Source organism: Schistocerca americana, chromosome 6 (assembly GCF_021461395.2).
Source record: "Schistocerca americana isolate TAMUIC-IGC-003095 chromosome 6, iqSchAmer2.1, whole genome shotgun sequence".
Taxonomy (NCBI): Eukaryota; Metazoa; Arthropoda; class Insecta; order Orthoptera; family Acrididae; genus Schistocerca; species Schistocerca americana.
Window position 1 is genome coordinate 40,844,894 of NC_060124.1, and position 21,547 is coordinate 40,866,440.

Below are 21,547 nucleotides of genomic sequence, written 5' to 3' on the forward strand. Positions count from 1 at the left end.
TGAAAATCTCATTCTTGATACCACTTTAATACTAAAATACAGCTGACAGTTAAATTAACTGTAAACATATAGCAGTACCCTGACACTGATTGAGGAGCTCGTCTTTACCCACGTTCCATGAACTGTTCTGGCCTTTCGTGTAATCACACGCGCTCTAAGCGAAGTGCACACTTGTGATGCAGTAGAGTGCCTCATTCTAATGCATGCTACTGCCGCAAATACGAGAAATGTTTCTCCTGTCTACTATGATAAATTTTTCTTCAAACTTTTTCTTTTTTAATGGATTATTCACGCTTTTAAAGATGTAACACTGGGTGTTTTCGTAACAACAATGCACATTTTCTTTCCACATTTATTCTTCTGGACTTCGGTCTTAAACCTCAGCCTCCTCTTAATCCGAGTTAACGTCGTTCATTAATATTATTATTTTATCATCGTCATCATTCATGTCATTTGACGTCCATTGTTGGATAAAGGCCTCCTTTAAACATTTCTACATCTGCATCTACATCCATACTCCGCAAGCCGCGTGACGGTGTGTGGCGGTGGGTACCTTGAGTACCCCTATCGGTTCTCCCTTCTATTCCAGTCTCGTATTGTTCGTGGAAAGAAGGATTGTCGGTATGCCTCTGTGTGGGCTCGAATCTCTCTGATTTTATCCTCATGGTCTCATCGCGAGATATACGTAGGAGGGAGCAATATACTGCTTGACTCCTCGGTGAAGGTATGTTCTCGAAACTTCAACAAAAGCCCGTACCAAGCTACTGAGCGTCTCTCCTGCAGAGTCTTCCATTTGAGTTTATCTATCATCTCCGTAACGCTTTCGCGATTACTAAATGATCCTGTAAGGAATCGCGCTGCTCTCCATTGGATCTTCTCTATCTCTTCTATCAACCCTATCTGGTACCGATCCCACAATGCTGAGCAGTATTCAAGCAGTGGGCGACTTAGCGTACTGTAGCCTACTTCCTTTGTTTTCGGATTGCATTTCCGTAGGATTCTTCCAATGAATCTCAGTCTGGCATCTGCTTTACCGACGATCAACTTTATATGATCATTCCATTATAAATCACTCCTAATGCGTACTCCCAGATAATTTATGGAATTAACTGCTTCCAGTTGCTGACCTGCTATATTGTAGCTAAATGATAAGGGATCTTTCTTTCTGTGTATTCGCAGCACATTACACTTGTCTACATTGAGATTCAATTGCCATTCCCTGCACCATGCGTCAATTCGCTGCAGATCCCCCTGCATTTCAGTACAAGTTTCCTTTGTTACAACCTCTCGATATACCACAGTATCATTCGCAAAAAGCCTCAGTGAACTTCCGATGTCATCCACGAGGTCATTTATGTATATTGTGAATAGCAATGGTCCTACGACAGTCGCCTGTGGCACACCTGAAATCACTCTCACTTCGGAAGACTTCTCTCCATTGAGAATGACATGCTTCGTTCTGTTATCTAGGAAATCTTCAATCCAATCACACAATTGGTCTGATAGTCCATATGATCTTACTTTGTTCATTAAACGACTGTGGGGAACTGTATCGAACGCCTTGCGGAAGTCAAGAAACAAGACATCTACCTGGGAACCCGTGTCTATGGCCCTCTGAGCCTCCTGGACGAATAGCACGAGCTCGGTTTCACACGATCGTCTTTTTCGAAACCCATGCTGATTCCTACAGATTAGATTTCTAGTCTCCAGAAAAGCCATTATACTCGTTATGACTTTCAACGATACGCATCCATTCTGCTGTTTGGTGTTTTCTATGTTTTCTAATGTTCCATTACGTAACTGTCTCCTCTTTTCTCATCTCTTGTAATAGAGCAGAGAACTTCCGTCATTCGTCTGCCATACATTCGTGTGAAAATCCATGTCGTACTGCGTTAGGTCAAAACTAGAAATGCAACTTTGTGGTAAATGCTCCCTTTATACACACTGTAATTCCGCTGTAAGAACTCTCTTCTACTTTACCAAGAGCGACCCAATCCAAATTTACGCTTCCGCTTATTTCGATCTCTGACCATCTTTTCTGTGTTTACAAGTGCCCGAAATTTAAAAATTTATCAACTTATGCTGTCGCTTGATTGATGATGTGTACTGTTTTGGACATGTTCGTTATACATTGTTTCATTATTACCCTAGCTGATTTGCAGTATTACTTTCAAACTTGATCGATCAAGTTATTTCCCTCGATGTTCATGTTTATCTGTACCGGAGGCAAACAGTGCAACACCATCTGCAAAAGACATGTTCCTCTACCACGTATTTTCGCTGTTGAAGCATAGAAGGGCTGCTGAGAATAGTTTTGATGATATGGAATCTCTTTGTCTATTTCTTCTTTAAAATTTAAATTTCTGTCTATCCTGATAAATTATAATAGGAGTTGTATTGTTTCAGACTTATAAGATAGATGGAATAATGCCTTTTTTCTCTCGAGTGCTATGATTACAGCTGTTAGTACGAAAATTTATCAAATTATATAAATACGAAACAGAGTGATGGTTCATACTCTTTGATTAGTTCTGTAGTTTCTTTCAAAATATTCAGATGATAGATTGTGAAACATCTTCCATATTTTGAGTAGTGTTGTCAGAGAATACTAGGTATTAGTGTTTGTGGTGCAATTATGGTTATATCGTAATCAGTACATCTTGAGGGAGATGTGACTTTGAAGTTTAAATGTTTAGTAATGATGATTGTAATATGCCAGTGCTCACAGTGATAACAAGCAAAATGTTAGCCGCTGGTGACTGTCCATGGACATATAGCTATGGGAGCTAAGTGTTCGGAAAGCATACGACCTCCCTTATGAGGAATGTAACGTCATTAACGTTAGAATGTTTTGAACAAACTTTTTGTCTGTGTTGTAAGGAACGAACTGCGGTCCAGTGTTGCAGCATTCATGAGACTGGGTAAGGTCGACAAGGAATGTGTAATAACGATAAATGGCATGCAAATAAACAGTAGCCTGCGGGTATTTTAGCTTGAACTGGGTGTGCCTTGTATATATTAGCAGGTAGAACAATATTTGTTTTTTGAGCGTGGGAATAATAAGCATTCTGAGGATGATTATGTACGTAAACCCAGGTTTGTGTTTCAGCAGCTATTTCAGGGATGGTTGCTTTACTTTTAAATAAGACAGTGTGCAACACGAGGAGAAGCTTATATCTACACGACAAATGTGCTGTTTGTATAATGTAGTTCCTCTGATCTGGTTTGCAGAGTGTCGCTGACCTGAGACAGAATGGTGGGAAGCAGCGCACTAAAAATTCCCAGCCAGCTCGCTATTTAATGCTTGTTTTACACAGCAGAAGTACAGGACGCACGTTGCTAGCTTTACAACTATCGTAGCCTACTGACCTCTAAATGGGTTAGTCTGGAGTTTCTCTACATACTTCAGCTTCGGGCGAAGTTACTTCTTCCCCTATTTTATGTAAAAACACGTATTTTTTGTTCAGTTAACTGTTCAGGAAGCTTTATTTTCGTCTTCCAATGCACATTTTCTATACACAGTTATTGTTGACTAGAATCAACGTAAAATAATCGCACACTGAGCTTGTGTCGTATGCGCGTCGATAATTATCTTCTTTAGGGCTAACAGACATTCTCTGTAATTTTCTTAGTGATTGGTCTTGATATATTAAAATAAGCGTCGAATGAAGTGGGTTTAGTTAGTATACTAGACAATATTCTGAATGAGATCGTTTTTGCTCAGAACGACAAATAGAACAATGCATTGGAGCTTGCTGTTTAGTCTCCATAATGACACTGATGAGTTATGTAATTTCAATAACACAGCAAATACACAGAAGATGGCGTAGCCTACAACCACAGCGTGCTTTCTCAGTGGTCAGACATCGTCAGATGCTAAATGCGCAAGTCTAATTTATTCAGTATGCTTTGCAAATGAATGAATATGTGATCTCGCTAGAAAATTTTTGGGTGCAGGAGAGTGGTAAGTTAACACTTGAGGTACCAGATGGAAATTAACAACTGAAAACAAGATTGTTGCACCAAAGTCAGTACGACAGGTGCCTCCTGCTGATGTGTTTTGACATGGAAAATCAAAGTATGTGTTTTAATGGGGTATCATGTAACTTTCACCAAGCACTACATAGTGTCTTCTGTGGTGCATTATATGTTGACGAAAAATCTAAAGACAATTGTAACTTTGGAAGGGGTAGGGGAAGGCAGAGAGGGGGAGAGAATGCTTCTGATGCCTCCACCACTGATAGAATTGGCTGTCTGAATGGGAGTAACTCACTATATAATAAGAAGGAAAACATCTTAGTGCATAAAACATGCAGGGGGCACTTCGTGCTTCATCTCGCTGAAGACTTTAAAAAAAGAAAGTAGCGCCAATCTTTTATGTTTGGATTACCAATAAATGACCGCTGCCATTGGTCAGTGGAACGTCACGTGGAACAAAGTAGCCAATTTGGACCCAAGAAGCACATGAGAGGAAGTGGGAGAATTGATCTAACTGGCGGTCATGTTAGTATGTAGGGGTGTGCGAAACATACAGACTAAATTTTTATTACATTAAGAGCCTAACAAAACATGTCAACTTTGCTATGATGAAGAATACCGAGATGAGTAACTTAGCGGTGGCCAAGCGGTTCTAGGCGCTTCAGTCCGGAACCGCGCGGCTGCTACTGTCGCAGGTTCGAATCCTGCTTCGGGCAGCAGAGGAGTTAACAAAGTTCACAAACATGTTACAAAAACGATATGAGACTGGTTCTACCATTCCTGGGACAAGAGTGGATCATTTTTTCAAACCACTGAATGAAAACGGGTTGTTGATAAAGCGTGTTTCATCGTCTACTAAATTCATTCAAGTTCCTCTTGGAATTCAAAACACTGCCTTTAACACAATAAAAGAAGAAACATTTGTCACAGCTATCTGCAGTGGTGGCTTCGAAAAATTCTAGAGATAGATGCAAAAGTTGAGTTCATGAGTCCAAGTGGCCCTTCCTCAATTTATTCATGGCCATTTCACACTGATGTTTGCTGCGTAACTTGTGAAAACATTTTAATGACTTTGCCTGCTCCTAGTGCAAGAACAAGTACTGGTCGTTTATATACTTTTCAATCAGAAAACTTGTTTGAAAGAATGAATGAATTTTAGAATTTTATGAATGTGTTTTATGAAAACTGATCATCATTTGTGACCACTAGGTAAGAGTCACAACATGAAATGTGTGTATTATTATTTATGTTCTTTCTGTTTTAAATGATTAAACAGAACAAACACCGTTCTGATTTTTTTATGTTGCGATGTATGACCATAGGAATTCTTTCAGACAAAATGTAAAATGGTGAAACTTGTGATTTTGACGAAAAAAATTCATGAAGTTTGTAAAAAAAAATTGAAAAATGACTTTAATCACAGATTTGCACATATTTATATGCACAGTTGCAGCATTTTTATAGTTTACTGATATAGTTGGTCCTTTTATGTTTATAGTGGGGACACCAAATTGAGTAAAATTGATTTATAAATAAGGGAGTTACAGTAGTTAAAAACTTTCAACCTACCTTTCGTACTGACGCCAGATGGAGAAAATGCTAGACATTTCAAAATGGCCCCCTGACTACAGTTTTGATCGAAAACATCTGAAAAAATTATTTGATCATTTTCTATTTATGTACTTTCTTACACCAAATTGTCACAAATATCTGTGACATGAAACGTATTCGCAGTTCGGAATGTGGAAACCATCAGCTGTATAATGGGTGACGCTTATCGCGAGCGGTCGCTTTATCATTAGGCTATCAGAGCATGCTCCATGGTCATACTCAAAACTTCAATATGCCATCAACTTTATGTCTGCAACCTGCACTCGTACATTCATTACGTATATTTCCGTAAAGGGGAGACATTTTTATTGAAAGTCGCTGGCCCGATGTCGGCGAATAAATGCGATATGGCAGTGCTTGTGTTGTTCAGAATTCTGCCCATCACATTTCTCGAATCAAGTATCTGCGACATTTACACTGAAGTGCCAAACAAACTGTTATAGGCATGCATATTCAAATAGAGAGATATGTAAACAGACGCTGCGGTCGGCAACGCCTATATAAGACAAGTGTCTGGTGCAGTTGTTAGATAGGTTACTGCTGCTACAATGGCTGGTTGTCAAGATTTAAGTGAGTTTGAACATGGTGTTATAGTCGACGTACGACACATTTCACGAGTGTACCGTGAATATCAGTAATCCGGTAAAACATCAAGTCTCCGACATCGCTGCGGCCGGAAAAAGATCCTGCAAGAATGGGACCAACGACGACTGAAGAGAATCCTTCAATGTGACAGAAGTGCAACCCTTCAGTAAACTGCTGCAGATTTCAATGCTGGGCCATCAACAAGTATCGGCGTGCGAACCATTCAACGGAACGTAATCGATGTGGGCTTTCGGAGGCGAAGGCCCATTCGTGCACCCTTGATGACTGAACTAAACAAAGTTTTACGCCTCGCCTGAACCCGTCAACGCCGACATTGGATTGTTGATGACTGGAATCATGTTTCCTGGTCGGACGAGTCTCGTTTCAAACTGTATCGAGCGGAGGGATTTGTGCGGGTATGGAGACAATCTCATGAATCCATGGACCCTGCATGTCAGCAGGGGACACTGCAAGCTGGTGGAGACTCTGTAATGGTGTAGGGCGTGTGAAATTGGAGTGAATGGGGCCCCTGATACGTCTAGATACGCCTCTGACAGGTGATACGCACGCAAACATCCTGTCTGATCACCTGCGTCCATTCATGTCCATTGTGGATTCCAACGGATTTGGGCAATTCCAGCAGGACAATGTGACACCCCACACGTCCGGAAATTCTACAGACTGGCTCCAGGAGCACTGTTCTGAGTTTAAACACTTCCGCTGGTCACCAAACTCCCAAGATATGAACATTATTGAACGTATCTGGGATGCCTTGCAACGTGCTGTTCAGAAGAGATCTCCAACGTGCTGTTCAGAAGAGATCTCCACCCCACTCGTACTCTTACGGATTTATGAACAGCACTGCGAGATTCATGGTGTCAGTTACCTCCAGCGCTACTTCAGACATTAGTCGAGTCCATGTCACATTGTGTTGCGGCATTTTGCATGCTCGCCTGGGACCTACACGATATTAGGCAGGTGTATCAGTTTCTTTGGCTCTTTAGTGTATATCGTCAAAACTGCTCCCATCAGGTCAACTTGTGAAAACAGGACGTGTCGCTCAAAAGCTCGGATTGTCATACACACGAGCACCACTGAAGCAAATTCAGTGCTATAAGGGGTAGTAACAATAACAACAACAAGAAGTAGCCGCAGCATCTTGAACCAATTTCTCACTTTAGAATACACAAACCATTGACCCGTGCGGCTAGATCCTCACATTACAGAGCCCACAAATTAACTCGAGCGCTAGACCACCGTCTTAATAGATCGAAACACACACAGATAAAGCTTCAAGGACGGAACAGTTTCCTCTATCTACACATATAAATAATGGAAAAACGAATTGCCAACTTATTAAGAAGCGAAATACTGTCTCGCGTTGAGTTAGACTGAGGTGACCGCAGGAGACTCGCCTTAGTCAACGCCAGCGATAAAGCTGTCGTAAAGCGATCGGTCGTCAAAGCTCATTTATCATAAACGACTGTGTTTGAATTGAGGTACCACTTCGACTACCAGAAAATGACACGCCGGCCGCTGTGGCCGTGCGGTTCTAGGCGCTTCAGTCTGGAACCGCGTGACCGCTACGGTCGCAGGTTCGAATCCTGCCTTGGGCATGGATGTGTGTGATGTCCTTAGGTTAGTTAGGTTTAAGTAGTTCTAAGTTCTAGGGGACTGATGACCACAGATGTTAAGTCCCATAGTGCTCAGAGTCATCTGAACCAGAAAATGACAAAACTAATAAGTTTTCAATATAATTCTTCCATATTATAGTCTAAGCTGCAACTGGTACGTTTATAACAACGAATTGTATTGGAGACGTGTTCATTCAGCAACACAGTGCACCCTCCGCCACTATTGCGGTTTATCTGCGTGTTTTGATGAACACTCCATGAAAACACTGATCGTCATAAAATGAGGTCCACGCAGAAGGAGCCGATTGATCCACTGGAAACTAGGTGGGTATGTTGAACACCATCAGCTATGCCAATGATTACCTTTGCAGGGTCGGCCGCGCCCACGGGACGCCGTGATGTCATGCCCATCGGTGGATATAAGAAGGCCTCAAACGGCTTCACAGTGAGACCGAATCGCCAAAACGTGGCCACAACCGTGAAAAATGAATTTTCGATTCTGGGAATTTGAGGGGTGGGTTGGGTAGGGTAGGAGGAGGATTGGTGCATCTCGCCCCAAAAGAATAGGTCTCCACCTTCGATACCTGACGATTTACGTCAGTTCAAAGACGATCTTTGTCTAGAGCACACGCGTCGCTGTGTCAACTTGGCAAATTCACGCTCGATTAGTGAGTGGATATTTACGTAGTGAAGTGAATAATTTCAGTTCTACAAGATGGAAACGATTGCTACAGGTATGTAGAACATACTCAAACACTAATGCATTCTAAATTTCAGGCTTATCCTATTTGTATTACGTCTTTTTCGATGCTTGTACAAAATGACCATAATTTGCCGAAGTTGGGTATTCAGTGGGAGCAAAAGTAGCATAATACCGCAATATATTGCGGAATTACAACTCCCAGACTATAGATTGATCAATTATCTGATAGAATTGACAAGAATCAGCTGCCTAACTCGCGTATTGTCTTGTATAATGAAAGTTTCCTCCGGCCCGTGCGTCCCATATATCACATCACAATGTGCCGGCTCGCCGCGGTTGATGAGCGAGCGGCACAGCAGGCTTCAGAGCGATGTCTCCCGTGTAACACGGTTACGATATTTGACTGTTTGTCTGTACTTAATTTGTTGCTAACGTTAATGTAATGTTTTTCACACAGGTTCAGATGAAGAATACGTGAAATTCATTCGGCAAGAAATATTCCATTCGTTAAACACCGGTTGAATGAAGGCCTACCTACATTAATCCCTTACCTGAGGAACAACTTCACGAGAAAATTGGTCTACCGTTGCAGGTACAAGTCTCTCTCTCTCCTCATTATTTGGTAAATTGAGAACAAGGTGGCAAGAAGCTTAACAGGACAGAGGTCCGCTTTTTGGAACAAAACAATGAATGGCTTAATGCACTCGTTTCATTTCCGGCACCTATTGTTAGTGTCAAGTATCAGGCTGACTGTGATCTGCTATCGACTAGTAAGTGCAGTGGCTGTCCTTCTGGGGAGTTTACATCATTGACCAAGAGATCAAAACGCAGAAGAACCCAGTCAGTTCGTGAAACTTCTAAAGCCACAGAGTTAGCTTATGTTGCTCAAATGAGCCTGTGCTCAGCAGGTCAGTTGGATGCTGCAAAGGTTGTTTATGAGACAACAATGACATCGAGAGCGTGGAAACGACGAGTGAGGAGAATAACTGAAAGCTGTATCCTTCCTACAAGAAATTGGCGGAAGTAAAAAAAAACGTTGCTATCAACCAAACACTATCACCATCACAGAAGACATGGCTGAAGTCCAGCTACAAGCTTTATTGGGTCATACAACCGACCGCATTTTATTGTACCAAGGGGGTATTATACGTAGTGTGGATCAGGCGAATGTTAGCCACATGCAATTCATTTGAAAATGGGGTTGTGACGGAACTTCTGGACAAAATAAATATAAACAAACATTTGAGGATGCGCGCTTATCAGATCAGAATGCATTTTTTACAGTAGTGGTGCCCTTTCAACTTATTTCTGTGGATCCACAATCAGAGACAGAAGTCGTGACTTGGAAGAAACCCAGACCTCCGTCTCCTCGATTTTGTAGACCACTGAAACTACAATTTTTGCACGAAAGCACAGAAACTACTGTCAGTGAGGTACAATACATTGAAAAGCAGATAAAGTCACTTGTTGTCTTTGAAAATATAATGCATGGAAAAGAAATCATGGTTCCGTACAATATGGCGTTCACAATGATCGATGGCAAAGTATGCAACGCACTCGCATCCACAAACTCTTCGCAGCGATGCTATTTATGTGGAAGTACTAGCTAAAGATTTCAATAACATCGATGATTTACAAGAAGAAGTCGACGAACAGAGCCTGATGTTTGGACTCTCACCATTACATGCTTGGACCAAGTTTTTTAAATGCTGCTTGCATTTGTCATACAAACTTGAGTTTAAAAATGGCGAGCTTGCAGTACCGAAGAAAAATAAATGGCAGAAACGCTCAAGAACATAATTCAAAAGGGACTCAGCTCAAAACTGGGGCTAATTGTCGATCGTTCGAAAACTGGCTACGGAAGTACCAACGATGGAAATACAGCTCGACGTTTATTTCAAAATTCGAAAACATCGGTTCTCATAACATCATTGGTCAAAGATTTGATAGAACGGTTTCACGTCATCTTACAAGTCATTTCGAATGGACACGAAATCAGTACTGATAAGTTCCACAGTTGTACGCTAGCAACTGCGAGAAAATTTGTTCCATGGTATTATATGCCCACTACAGTGCATAAGCTATTGATTCAGAGTTCACAACTAATGACCAACGCATTGCTACCAATCGGCCAACTATCCGAAGAAGCACAAGAACCGAGGCACAAATATATTAAAAGATATCGCGAAGACTTTTCCAGGAAGTGTTCGCGATTAAAAACAATGGAAGACGTTTTCAAGTGGCTTCTGGTAACTTCCGATCCATTTATTTCCAGTATTATAAAACTGCCACAAAAACACTTAAAACGTTTGTCGAAGCTGTGACTGTCCCCTGCAATTCCAGTCACACCACGACCGACCATAGGAGATTCCGATGTGGATTCTAGCTCTGAAGACATCGACAGCGATAATGATTCGGATTGATAGATATGAAACCAGTCACATAATTTTGTATGCAGCAGAACATCGTCTTCAACATCAATCAGATTACGTTTTGAATTTGAAGACCGATTATTATTATTATTATTGTTATACACATCAAAAAAAGTTTTACATCACTTCGGCTCCGAGAGTTCCGGAACCTATAGAGAAAATTGGAATAGAGATCAACACAAACATCATTTCCGCCATTTTTATTGCTCATAAAAAACACACATTGCATGTTGTACTACTATTCAGCGAGACCCTCAGAGGTGGTGATCCAGATTGCTGTACGCACCGGTCCGTCTAATACCCGGTAGCACGTCCTTTTGTATTGATGAATGCCTGTATCCGTCGTGACATACCTATCCACAAGTTCAACAAGGCACTTTTGGTCCAGATTGTCCCACTCCTCAACGACGATTCGACGTAGATCCCTCATAGTGGTTAGTAGGTCACGTCGTCGATGAACAGCCCTTTTCAATCTATCCCAGGCATGTTCGATAGGGCTCATGTCTGGAGAACATGCTGACCACTCTAGTCGAGCGATGCCGTTATCCTGAAGGAAGTGGAATGCCACCTTCCTGCACTCGCTCGACAGTGTGTCTAAGGCGTTCAACCTGACCGTGTTGCCTCCAAACACGTTGCCCCTAACACGTCTCCGACGATTGTCTGGTTGAAGGCATATGCGATTCTCATTGGTGAAGAGAACGTGATGCCAATCCTGAGCGGTCCATTCGGCATTTTGTTGGGCCCATCTGTACCGCGCTGCATGGTGTCGTGATTGCAAAAGTGGACCTCGTCTTGGACGTTGGGAGTTCATATGGTTCAAATGGCTCTGAGCACTATGGGACGTAACATCTGAGGTCATCAGTCCCCTAGAACTTAGAACTACTTTAACCTAACTAACCTAAGGACATCACTCACATTCATGCCCGAGGCATCGCGCCCAACTCTCCTGTTATCGGCTACGGCGGACATGGGGCTCTGTAGACTGGCAGCGGGTCATCTTCAGTGACGAGTCGCGCTTCTGCCCCAGTGGCGACGACCACCAGGTCCGTGTCTGGAGGTGTAGTGGAGAGAACGCCACGAAGAGCGGCTTGTGGTCTCCCATCATACGTCCCACCAACCTGGTGTGATGATGTATGAGCAATATATAGAGTGCCCTTCCACCGTTAGTTTTCGTAACGGTCTCCGAGACAGCCTCACGGGACGCGGGGGGCCTGCAACCGGTGTCTGTGCCATTCGTCAATGCCCGCGCCCGTGCACTGTTTCAACAGGACAACGTTCGCCCTCATACCAGTGCCAGCTCCCGAACGTGTCTTGCAGCTGTGGATACTGTGCCATGGCCAGCCGTTTTACCCGATCTTTCCCTGTTCGAGAACGTGCGGAGTGTTATGGAGCGTGTCATCAGGTTACACATCATCCGCCAATCCACAGGAAATACGAGCTCAGGTGAAAGCGGCATGAAACGGAATACCACAGCACTACATTCGTGACCTGTACAGATCCATGCAGTGACGTCTGGACTCTTGTATTCGTAGCCGTGGGCTTCTGAAGCCATACTAAGATTTGTGGCCATGTAGCGCAATGACTGTCGGTCCTTAAAAATTTAAAATGTAATCGTTTTGTATTAGGATGCTGCATAAGTGTGTAACGTTTTTGTTTTGCGTGTTGGTATTCCGGTTGCTATGGATTTATTTGCCTACTGTCATTTTTTGTTTGTAGTCCATTGTCGCTATCTGAGTTTACATATTGTCATATTGAGAAAGCGAGTGGAGCTGTGGACGCAGAAAATGGAGTGCCAAGTGGAGAAGTCGTAATTTTTTAAGACATATTCCTCTGTTTTACTTCGATACAGGGGTGACAGCAGCGGAGGGTGCCAAAAACATTTGCACCGTGTATGGGGACAATGCCATTCGACAGAGCACGACAAGAAAATGGTTTTCTCCTTTTAATGAAGATCTTTTCTCCTTTTAAGGAAGATCTTTTTGCCATTAGTGACTCTCGACGTTCAGGAGGACCTTTGGGGTTGAACGCATTAATCCGCAATGATCAGCATCATTGTGCTCTAGAACTGGCAAATGTGATGAACTGTGGTCATTCTACGATACTGAGGCATTTGTATGCAATGGGGAACCTTCGAAAAGTCGAGAGGTTGGTTACCTCATGCCTTAAACCAAAACCACAAAAATCAACACATGGCCATATGTGCATCTGTGTTTGCTCGTCATCAATTGGCTCGTGAACAATATTGACCATTCGTGTCCTGTATCGTCACTTGCGTTGAGAAATCTAGTCTCTTCGCTAACATAAGGAAAAGAAAGGAATGGTTGAGCCAAGAAAAAAGACCAGCTTCCGGTACAAAGACCTGTGCGCATCCAGACGATAATGTTATGCTAAAGTTATGCATCTAGTGCAAGGGCGACGGTGTGGTGTGCTACGAACTGTTTCTCCGAGTTGTAACAACCACTGTTGACATTTACTGTCAACCACTGAGATGTCTTGCAGACGCAGTCCAAAAGCGACGACCAGGAAGAATGTGCGAAGTGATGCTACTCCATGATAAAGCCCGCCCGCATTCTGTTAGACTGGCAGAAAAAAAAACCATACAGGAGTTGGGCTGAGAAGTTAAACTGGACCCAACTTATTCAGCTGATTCGCCTTTAGATTTTCGCGTTTCCGTTCTCTGCCGAACAACGTTCAAGGAACTTTATTTTCGGATGAAAAAGCATTCCAAACATATCCCAGTGTTGGCAGACTGTTGTAAATAGTGAAGGAGAATATATTATTGATGACAGAAGTCTGTTATTTGTATAGTTACGGAAAAACGCTATGGACTTTATGTCAACCTAATATATGTGATACTATCTACCGGCCTTCTAACAATGATTGCAATTTGGCTTGTCCTGTGTACAGTTCTTTTTATCGTGATAATTGTACTTATTGAGCGACGTGATGCAGTGATAAGACAGCCACAATTTGGAGAACATCTGTTCAAATATCCGCCCGGCCGTCTAGGTTTAGTTTTTCCGTGATTTCCCTTGCTCGCTTAAATCAAATGCTGGAAGGATGCCTTTGGAAAGGACATGGACAATTTTGCTTTCCCACCCTTCCCTAATCCCAGCTTGTGCTCCTTCTGTAACGATGTTGTCGTTGGCGGTGGGTAACATCCTGATCTCGTTTTACCACGGATACTTGCTTGTGGTGTCTTGTGAAGATCATGGCACCACGAGTATACCTGGTAGACGGTTCTAACAATGACTGTGATTAGCACATATTCCTACTTCTAAACGAACATGTAGCTCGGTTAAGATCTTTCTGGCAGATTAAAACAGTTTTGCGAGCAAGTGCTCTACAGACTGAGCTACCCAAGCACCGCTGAGGCTCATCCTCAGAGCTGTAATTCCACCAGTACCCCATCTCCTACCTTCCAAACTTCACAGAAGCTATCCTGTGAACATACACTCCTGGCAGAATGGATATTTGAGAGACATGGCTTACCAACAGCCTGGGGGATGTTTCTAGAATTAAATTTTCACTTTGAAGCACACATTTCGCTACAGAGTGAAAATTTCATTCACGATTAAGAACATTTTTAGGAATTCCGTATGTCTATAAAAACAGGTATTGCTGCTCGCCACAAACAGAGGCGGTATGTAGTATAGCGTCTGGAGAATTGATGCATCGTACAACTGCGGCGTTTGTCGATGTCATGGTACACATCATGCTGCCCTTTGCCTCAAGAGTTGTTGTTGTTGTTGTTCTTTTTTTTTCGGCTCGCCACCAAGTCCTCTCCTGTGCCAACATCTTCATATCTGAGGAGCACATGCAAACTACGTCCTCAGTTATTCGCTGGATGTATTCCAATCTCTGTCTTCCTCTACAATTTTTGCTCCCTTCAGCTCCCTATATTGCCACGGAAGTTATTCCCTGATGTCTTAACAGATGTCCCATCATTTCGTCCCTTCTTTTCAGTGCTTTCCATATGTTCCTTTCGTCACCGATTCCTCCGAGAATCTCCACATTTCTTACCGTATCAGTTCACCTAATTTTCAACATTTATCTGTAGCCACGTCTCAAATGCTTTGAGTCTCTTCTTTTCCAGTTTTACCGCAGTCCATGTCGCACTACCATACAGTGCTGTGCTCCAAACGTACATTCTCTGGAATTTCTTCCTGAAATTAAGACCTATGTTTGAATGTTTGATATTAGAAGACTTCTCTTAGCCAGGGTTGTCCTTTTTGCCAGTGCTAATCTGCTTTTGATGTCCTCCTTGCTCCGTGCGTCAAGAGTTATTTGGCTGCCTAGGTAGCAGAATTCCTTAACTTCATCTACTTCGTGAACACCAATCCTGATGTTAAGTTTCTCACTCTTATCATTTCTGCTGCTTCTCAGTACTTTCGCCCTTCTTCGATATACTGTCATACCATTCAGCAATTTCTGTAATTCTTCTTCACTTGCACTGAGAATAGCAATGTCATCAGCGAACATTGCTGATATGCTCTCACCTTGAATTTTAATTCCACTCTTGGCCTTTCTTTTATTACCGTCATTGCTTCTTCGATGTGTAGATTGAACAGTAGGGTGAAAGACTACATCCCTGTATTACACACTTTTTAATCCAAGCACTTCGTTCTTGGCCTTCCACTCTTTTTATTCCCTCCTCATTCTTGTACATATTGTATATTACCCGTTTTTTCCTATAGTTTACCCGTATTTTTCTCAGGATTTCGAACATCTTGCACCATTTTACATTGTCGAACGCTTTTTCAAATCCTATGAACGGTTCGTGATTTTTCTTTGGTCTCGTTTCCATTATCAACCGTAACATCAGAACTGCCTCTCTGGTGCCTTTACTTTTCTAAAGCCAAACTGATCGTCATCTAGCGCATCCTCAATTTTCTTTTCCATTCTTCTGTATATTATTCTTGTAAGCAACATGGACGCATGAGCTGTTAAGCTGATTGTGCGGTAATTCTCGCACTTGTCAGCTATTGTCGTCTTCGGAATTGTGTGGATGATGCTTTTCGAAAGTCAGATGGTATGTCTGGTCCCCAGACTCATATATTCTACACACCAACGTGAATAGTCGTTTTGTTGCCACTTTCCCCGATGATTTTAGAAATTGTGATGGAATGGTCTCTATCCCTTCTGCCTTATTTGATTTTAAGTCTTCCAGAGCTCTTTTAAATTCTGATTCTAAAACTGGATCCCTATCTCTTCTGTATCGACTCGTCTTTCTTCTTCTATCACTTCATCAGACAAGTCCTTCTCCTCATAGATACCTTCAGTGTATTCTTTCCACTTGTCTGCTCTCTCCTCTGCATTTAACAGTTGTATTCTCATTGTACTCTTATTTGTGCCATACTTTCTTTCAACTTCACCAAAGGTTGTTTTGTCTTTCCTATGTGCTGAGTCAGTCCTTCTGACAATCATTTCATTTTCCATTTCTTCACATTTTTCATGCAAGCATTTCGCCTTAACTTCCCTGCATTTCCTCTTTACTGTATTTCATTCCTTTTACTTCTATGTTCCTGAATTTCCTTGAATATTTTTGTACGTCTTTCGTTCATGCATCAATTGAAGTATTTCTTCTGTTACCCACGTTTTCTTCGCAGTTACCTTCTTTGCACTGACGGCTTTCTTTCCATCTTCTGTGATTGCCCTTTACCGAGACGCCCATTCCTCTTCAACCGAACTGCCTACTGAGCTATTCCTCATTGCAGTGTCTAAAGTCACAGAGAACTTATAGCGTGGCTCTTCATTTCTTAGTACTTCCGCATCCCACTTCTTAACCGACTGTGTGGCTAGGGCCTCCCATCGGGTAGACTGTTCGCCTGGTGCAGGTCTTTCGAGGTGACGCCACTTCGGCGACCTGCGCGTCGATGGGGAGGAAATGATGATGATTAGGACAACACAACACCCAGTCCCTGGGCGGAGAAAATCTCCGACCCAGCCGGGAATCTAGGAATGACTGTCACGCTGACCACTCAGCTACCGGGGGCGGACAACCGACTGATTCTTCCTGACTCCTGACTAATCTCTTAAACTTCAGCCTACTCTTCATCATTACTAAATTGTGATCTGAGTCTATATCTGCTACTGGGTACGCCATACAATCCAATATATTATTTCGGAATCTCTGCTTGACCATAATGTAATCTAACTGAAATCTCCCTTTACCTTCACCGGCCTTTTCCAAGAATGCCTCCCCCTCTTGTGATTCTTGAACAGAGTAATCGCTACTGCTAGCTGAAATTTACTGCAGAACTCAACTCTCATTCCTAATACCAAACTCATATTCTCCCGTAACCCTTTCTTCTACTTCTTTCCCTACAAACGCATTCCAGTCCCCCATGAATATTATAGTTTCATCTCCATTAACGTACTGAATTACCCGTTCAGTATCCTCATGTACTTTCTCTGTCTCTTTATCTTCGGCTTGCGACGCTGCATTTATACCTGAACTATCGTTGTCGGTGTTCGTTTGCTGCTGATCGTGATGAAAACCACTCTGTCACTGCACTGTTTAGTAACTCTCTCTCTCTGTCCTGCCTTCCTATTCATAACGAATCCGACTTCTATTATACCATTTTCTGCCGCTGTTGATATTACCCTGTACTCTTCTGACCAGAAATCCTTGTCTTCTTTCCATTTCACTACACTGACCCCCATCCCCCCCCACCTCTGTATCTAGATAGAGCCTTAGCATTTCCCTTTCCAGAGTTTCTACTGTGCATATCACGTTCAACGTTTCTGACATTCCACGACCCGACCAGCAAAGCGTTATCCTTTCGTTGGTTATTCAATCTTTTTCTCACGATCACGTATCCCCTGGCAATCCCCTCAAGGAGATCCGAATGTGGGACTAGTAGGGAATCTTGCCACAGAAGAGATCATAACAACACTCAATTACAGGCCACATGTCCTGTGGATATACATTATGTGTGTTTAATGAGAGAGTCCTGAACCTCTCTCCGCTGTTCCGCCTTCTTCTACAAGGCCGTTGGCTGAATGAAGGGAGACTTCTTAGGCCGGAAGTCTTCAGTCACCACTACTGATGATTTTTCATTCAAAATTTAAGCGGTGGCGGAGTTCGAACCCGGGACGAGTGCGTTTTGATTGCTAAGGATAGACGTTACCCCTGAACCACAGGTGCGACAAACAGCGCAATATCCATTGTTCGTGAACGTCTTTCAAAGGTTTCATTCTTTACAGAAAACAGTTCTCTGTGATTTCCTTAAATCTCCTAAGGCAAATCCAGGGACGCCTCCTTTGACATATTCCTTCTTCTCGATCCATTCCTAATCAGAGATTGTGAGACATCAAACACCGATCTTCCTTTTGTAGGCAACTGGTGTACCGCTTGTCTTCAGTTGACACTTGACCTCTACTATTACGATCGAATAAAACAGCATCAGCCCACTATTTCTTTTGCACTCGTATGTCTTAGTCGTCGTCCAGTAAATGTATTTTTGCTATTGATGAACAACTTAAGCGTGTCCATTAGATTTCTACCTGGGAATAACAAAATTCTAGATAAGCTTTTAATGGGCTGTGATTACATGTGAATAGCATCCGAAAATGTTTTAGCCATTTAGATAGCAGCATGTAGGTAATAGGTTCCTAATGATGTGGAGCGAAGTGGAAGATACCACTTGTGGATTTTCTAACTGACTTTTAGTGAGCTGATAAACTGAAGTCTCTAATGCGTGTGTTCGACAAAAGTTGACCGCGTCGTCCGTAGGTAGTAGCATTCTGCTCTGAAGCGACTGTAGCCACCTTAGCTACATGAGGCTGTAACGAACCACTATGGAGCACACGTCACAAGCTCAGGTCCACATTTGGTACACTGATCTGACATCTGACGAGTCCCCTGAGCGAATTTTGTAACATCCCCCCCCCCTCCGTGCATGCACTAAAAGGTACACATTTGGTGAACTAAAAAGGTATACATTTGGTGAAAGAAATACAATCTTTATTGAGACCACTTTAAACAACATACGGAAGTGGAGCTAGGACTATTTGAATATTTCGACAAGTGAACACTGTCATTTTCAAGGCAAGAATGAAACAGATGGGCGCTTGGAGGGAAGTTCAAACTCACGTTAGGTGGGTCTACGCCGACCTAGAACTGTAATACAGCATATACAGAAAACACATACACACACATCGAAACAACTACCGCCGCCAAGCAACCAGTGGTGAGCAACGTCTAAAGTTATCGATAGTGAACATTAATTACCAACCAGTAGCTTCTCTCCACCCCTCTGTTGTCTGACTAGAGAGAGGGCAGGATTCCAAGCGGAATTTAAGCAAAACCATCCATCTCTACTTATAAGGTCACCAGCTAATTTAATCTCGTCTCCTTCGTTAATAACGCTGTCTCAATAGCTGAGAGTGCATGCCACCTGCCACAGAACTCCCTCGTTGCATTTGTGCCTCGAAAATGACGGGGTGTTCAACGTTCAAAATATCCCAGTTGTCAAACGTGTTACCTGACTGCTTTCCCATGAGTTCTTTGAACATTGTACACTCCAGGAAATACTAGTTTCACACTTTCTATCTGGGTGCGAAAAGCTATTTTTGTATCTATTTACGAGCTTATGTTAGCTAGGGCTTTACGCTATGGCAGTTTCGTTACACTCCATGCACAACCTTTTCAGTTCTGTGGGTCCTTCTAAATATCGTGGATACCCGTTTGGTAGGGTAACAGGCAGCGAGGAAACTTCCTTGCAAATAGATTTTGGGGAGTACTGCTTTCTAATAAATCTCAAGGAACAAATATGAAAACATTGGACATTTACACACTATAAATCAGCTTACAAGTGAAAGCAACTCATATATTGATTTAGTCCTCTTGGAACTAACAACACCTTCAAATTTGTGAAGTGAGGCTAAACGTTAAAACACGCACATTTTTCTAGTTCTCCTACGCGTAGCACCCAAGAACTTTTCGACGTCATCCAAGTGAAATTAGAATCTGCACACAGACATTGCGTTTCTAATAAAAGTTTTGATTAGTTTCGATTTATAAAATGATCTTTCTGTTGTAGCAGGAGTAACTGGCATAGCGCACAACTGAACAGCTATGCGTACATCAGGGAGACTACTTGCAAGAAATTTATTTTCAACAAACAAACAAAAAATGCAAGATCTTTAATTGGCATGTTTCCTTTCTTTTCAAATTCTTTCGACGTACGTGTTTTTGGGCTAATAAGTTCATGTGAAAAATTTATGTTAAAATCTGTTTCGTACTTTCTAACAGGCTTTTCTGCTCCTTTCCGAATATCTTCATTTTCTGCCTTAAGAAATGAACAGGGTACAGTAAAAAAAAAGCAGTAACATTTTGTAGGACAGCAAAACGTTTGTTTAATATTGTTGATTTAAAATATGGATAGAAGCACTGAAAACTGTGACTTGAAAAGACTGTAGTGTATCCACAACTTTATGACTGCAGAAAGCTCGTCCAAAAATTTCTTCACTTTATGGCTACGTCCTACGATCACTTGATTTCCGTGGGGTCTGTCTCACGTAGCGAAAGTTTGATTACAGCCACCCTTTACGCAATTGTAATGGCCGTGCCACTTTTAGCAGTTTACTTGCGCCGTAACACTGCGTGCGCCATAGACATACAAAAACGCAAGCGATTGTTAAAAATCCAAATAGCGGTTTGCGCAGGTCGAGAGGCACGTACGGTAATCGCATTGCTGCCAGTTCCAAGCGATAACTGCGCTACGCACAAACACGTGCTTTTGGCTAAGATCAAAGTGTAGTATCTGTTCTTATCAGCTCAATATCTGATAAGTCGTGCATCGCAGGACCAGAATATTAAACTCATTTTTGGCTTATGACGGAGTGCTGGGGGCTTGTTCCACTGATGGGGCAGTTACGTGTCTCGCTTTATTGTGTAGAATTTTCGGCCCAACACCACCATCAGCGATGGACTTGCAACAAATGGAATAAAAAGCCACTAAATAACTCGCTACCATCAGGTTTAATGTTCACATTGTCTACGACGCCTACAGCAGAGCCTTAGGAAGTAGGAACACTACTGAACGCTCATCGGCTGTCGGAGAATGCGTGACGTAGGTGCGCTGAACGAGCCTAAACTCGCCCGCTGTCGTCCGTGACTCTAACTATAGTAGGGGAGCGTATTGTTGTCAACACCAATTGAAGGAACTAAACAATGAAGAAGGCAGTGCATTCTAGAGCGCTAACTGGCTACCGGCCACTGCTTGTATAGAAAAATAGCACTAGTGGAATCTGTGCGCTGTGTGCAGTACTGGCCCCACTTGTAGCATTCTTGTTAAAAACCAGCAAGGTCACGAAATGCTTTCTGGCACAATTCTGTTCGCTTGTTCTTAGCGAGATTCCATGACCAGATTGAATATAAGAATAAATTATTAAATAAATCACTAAAGTCATTTTGGGGCCCACCAAAATATGAGACCCCCTTAGTACAACCCCCCACATTCCCCTCCCCTGTTCGCACTGCGGGGTCGTTACACCACCAATTACAGGTAATGAGAACACAGTGCTTCAACCCCGCTAATTGACGTCTTCCTCCTAGGAGGGACAAATGCGTTATTCGTGATGTAATTACTGTATTG

General features: G+C 42.5%; 1 protein-coding gene and 1 pseudogene across 1 annotated transcript in view; both read left to right on the top strand.

Moving 5' to 3' along the window:
• Positions 1-21,547, top strand: part of LOC124619213 (long-chain fatty acid transport protein 1-like) — a 330,911-nt gene that overhangs the window by 103,692 nt on the left and 205,672 nt on the right. The gene's annotated exons all lie outside the window — the stretch shown is intronic.
• On the top strand, positions 20,679-20,855 carry LOC124620782 (annotated as a pseudogene).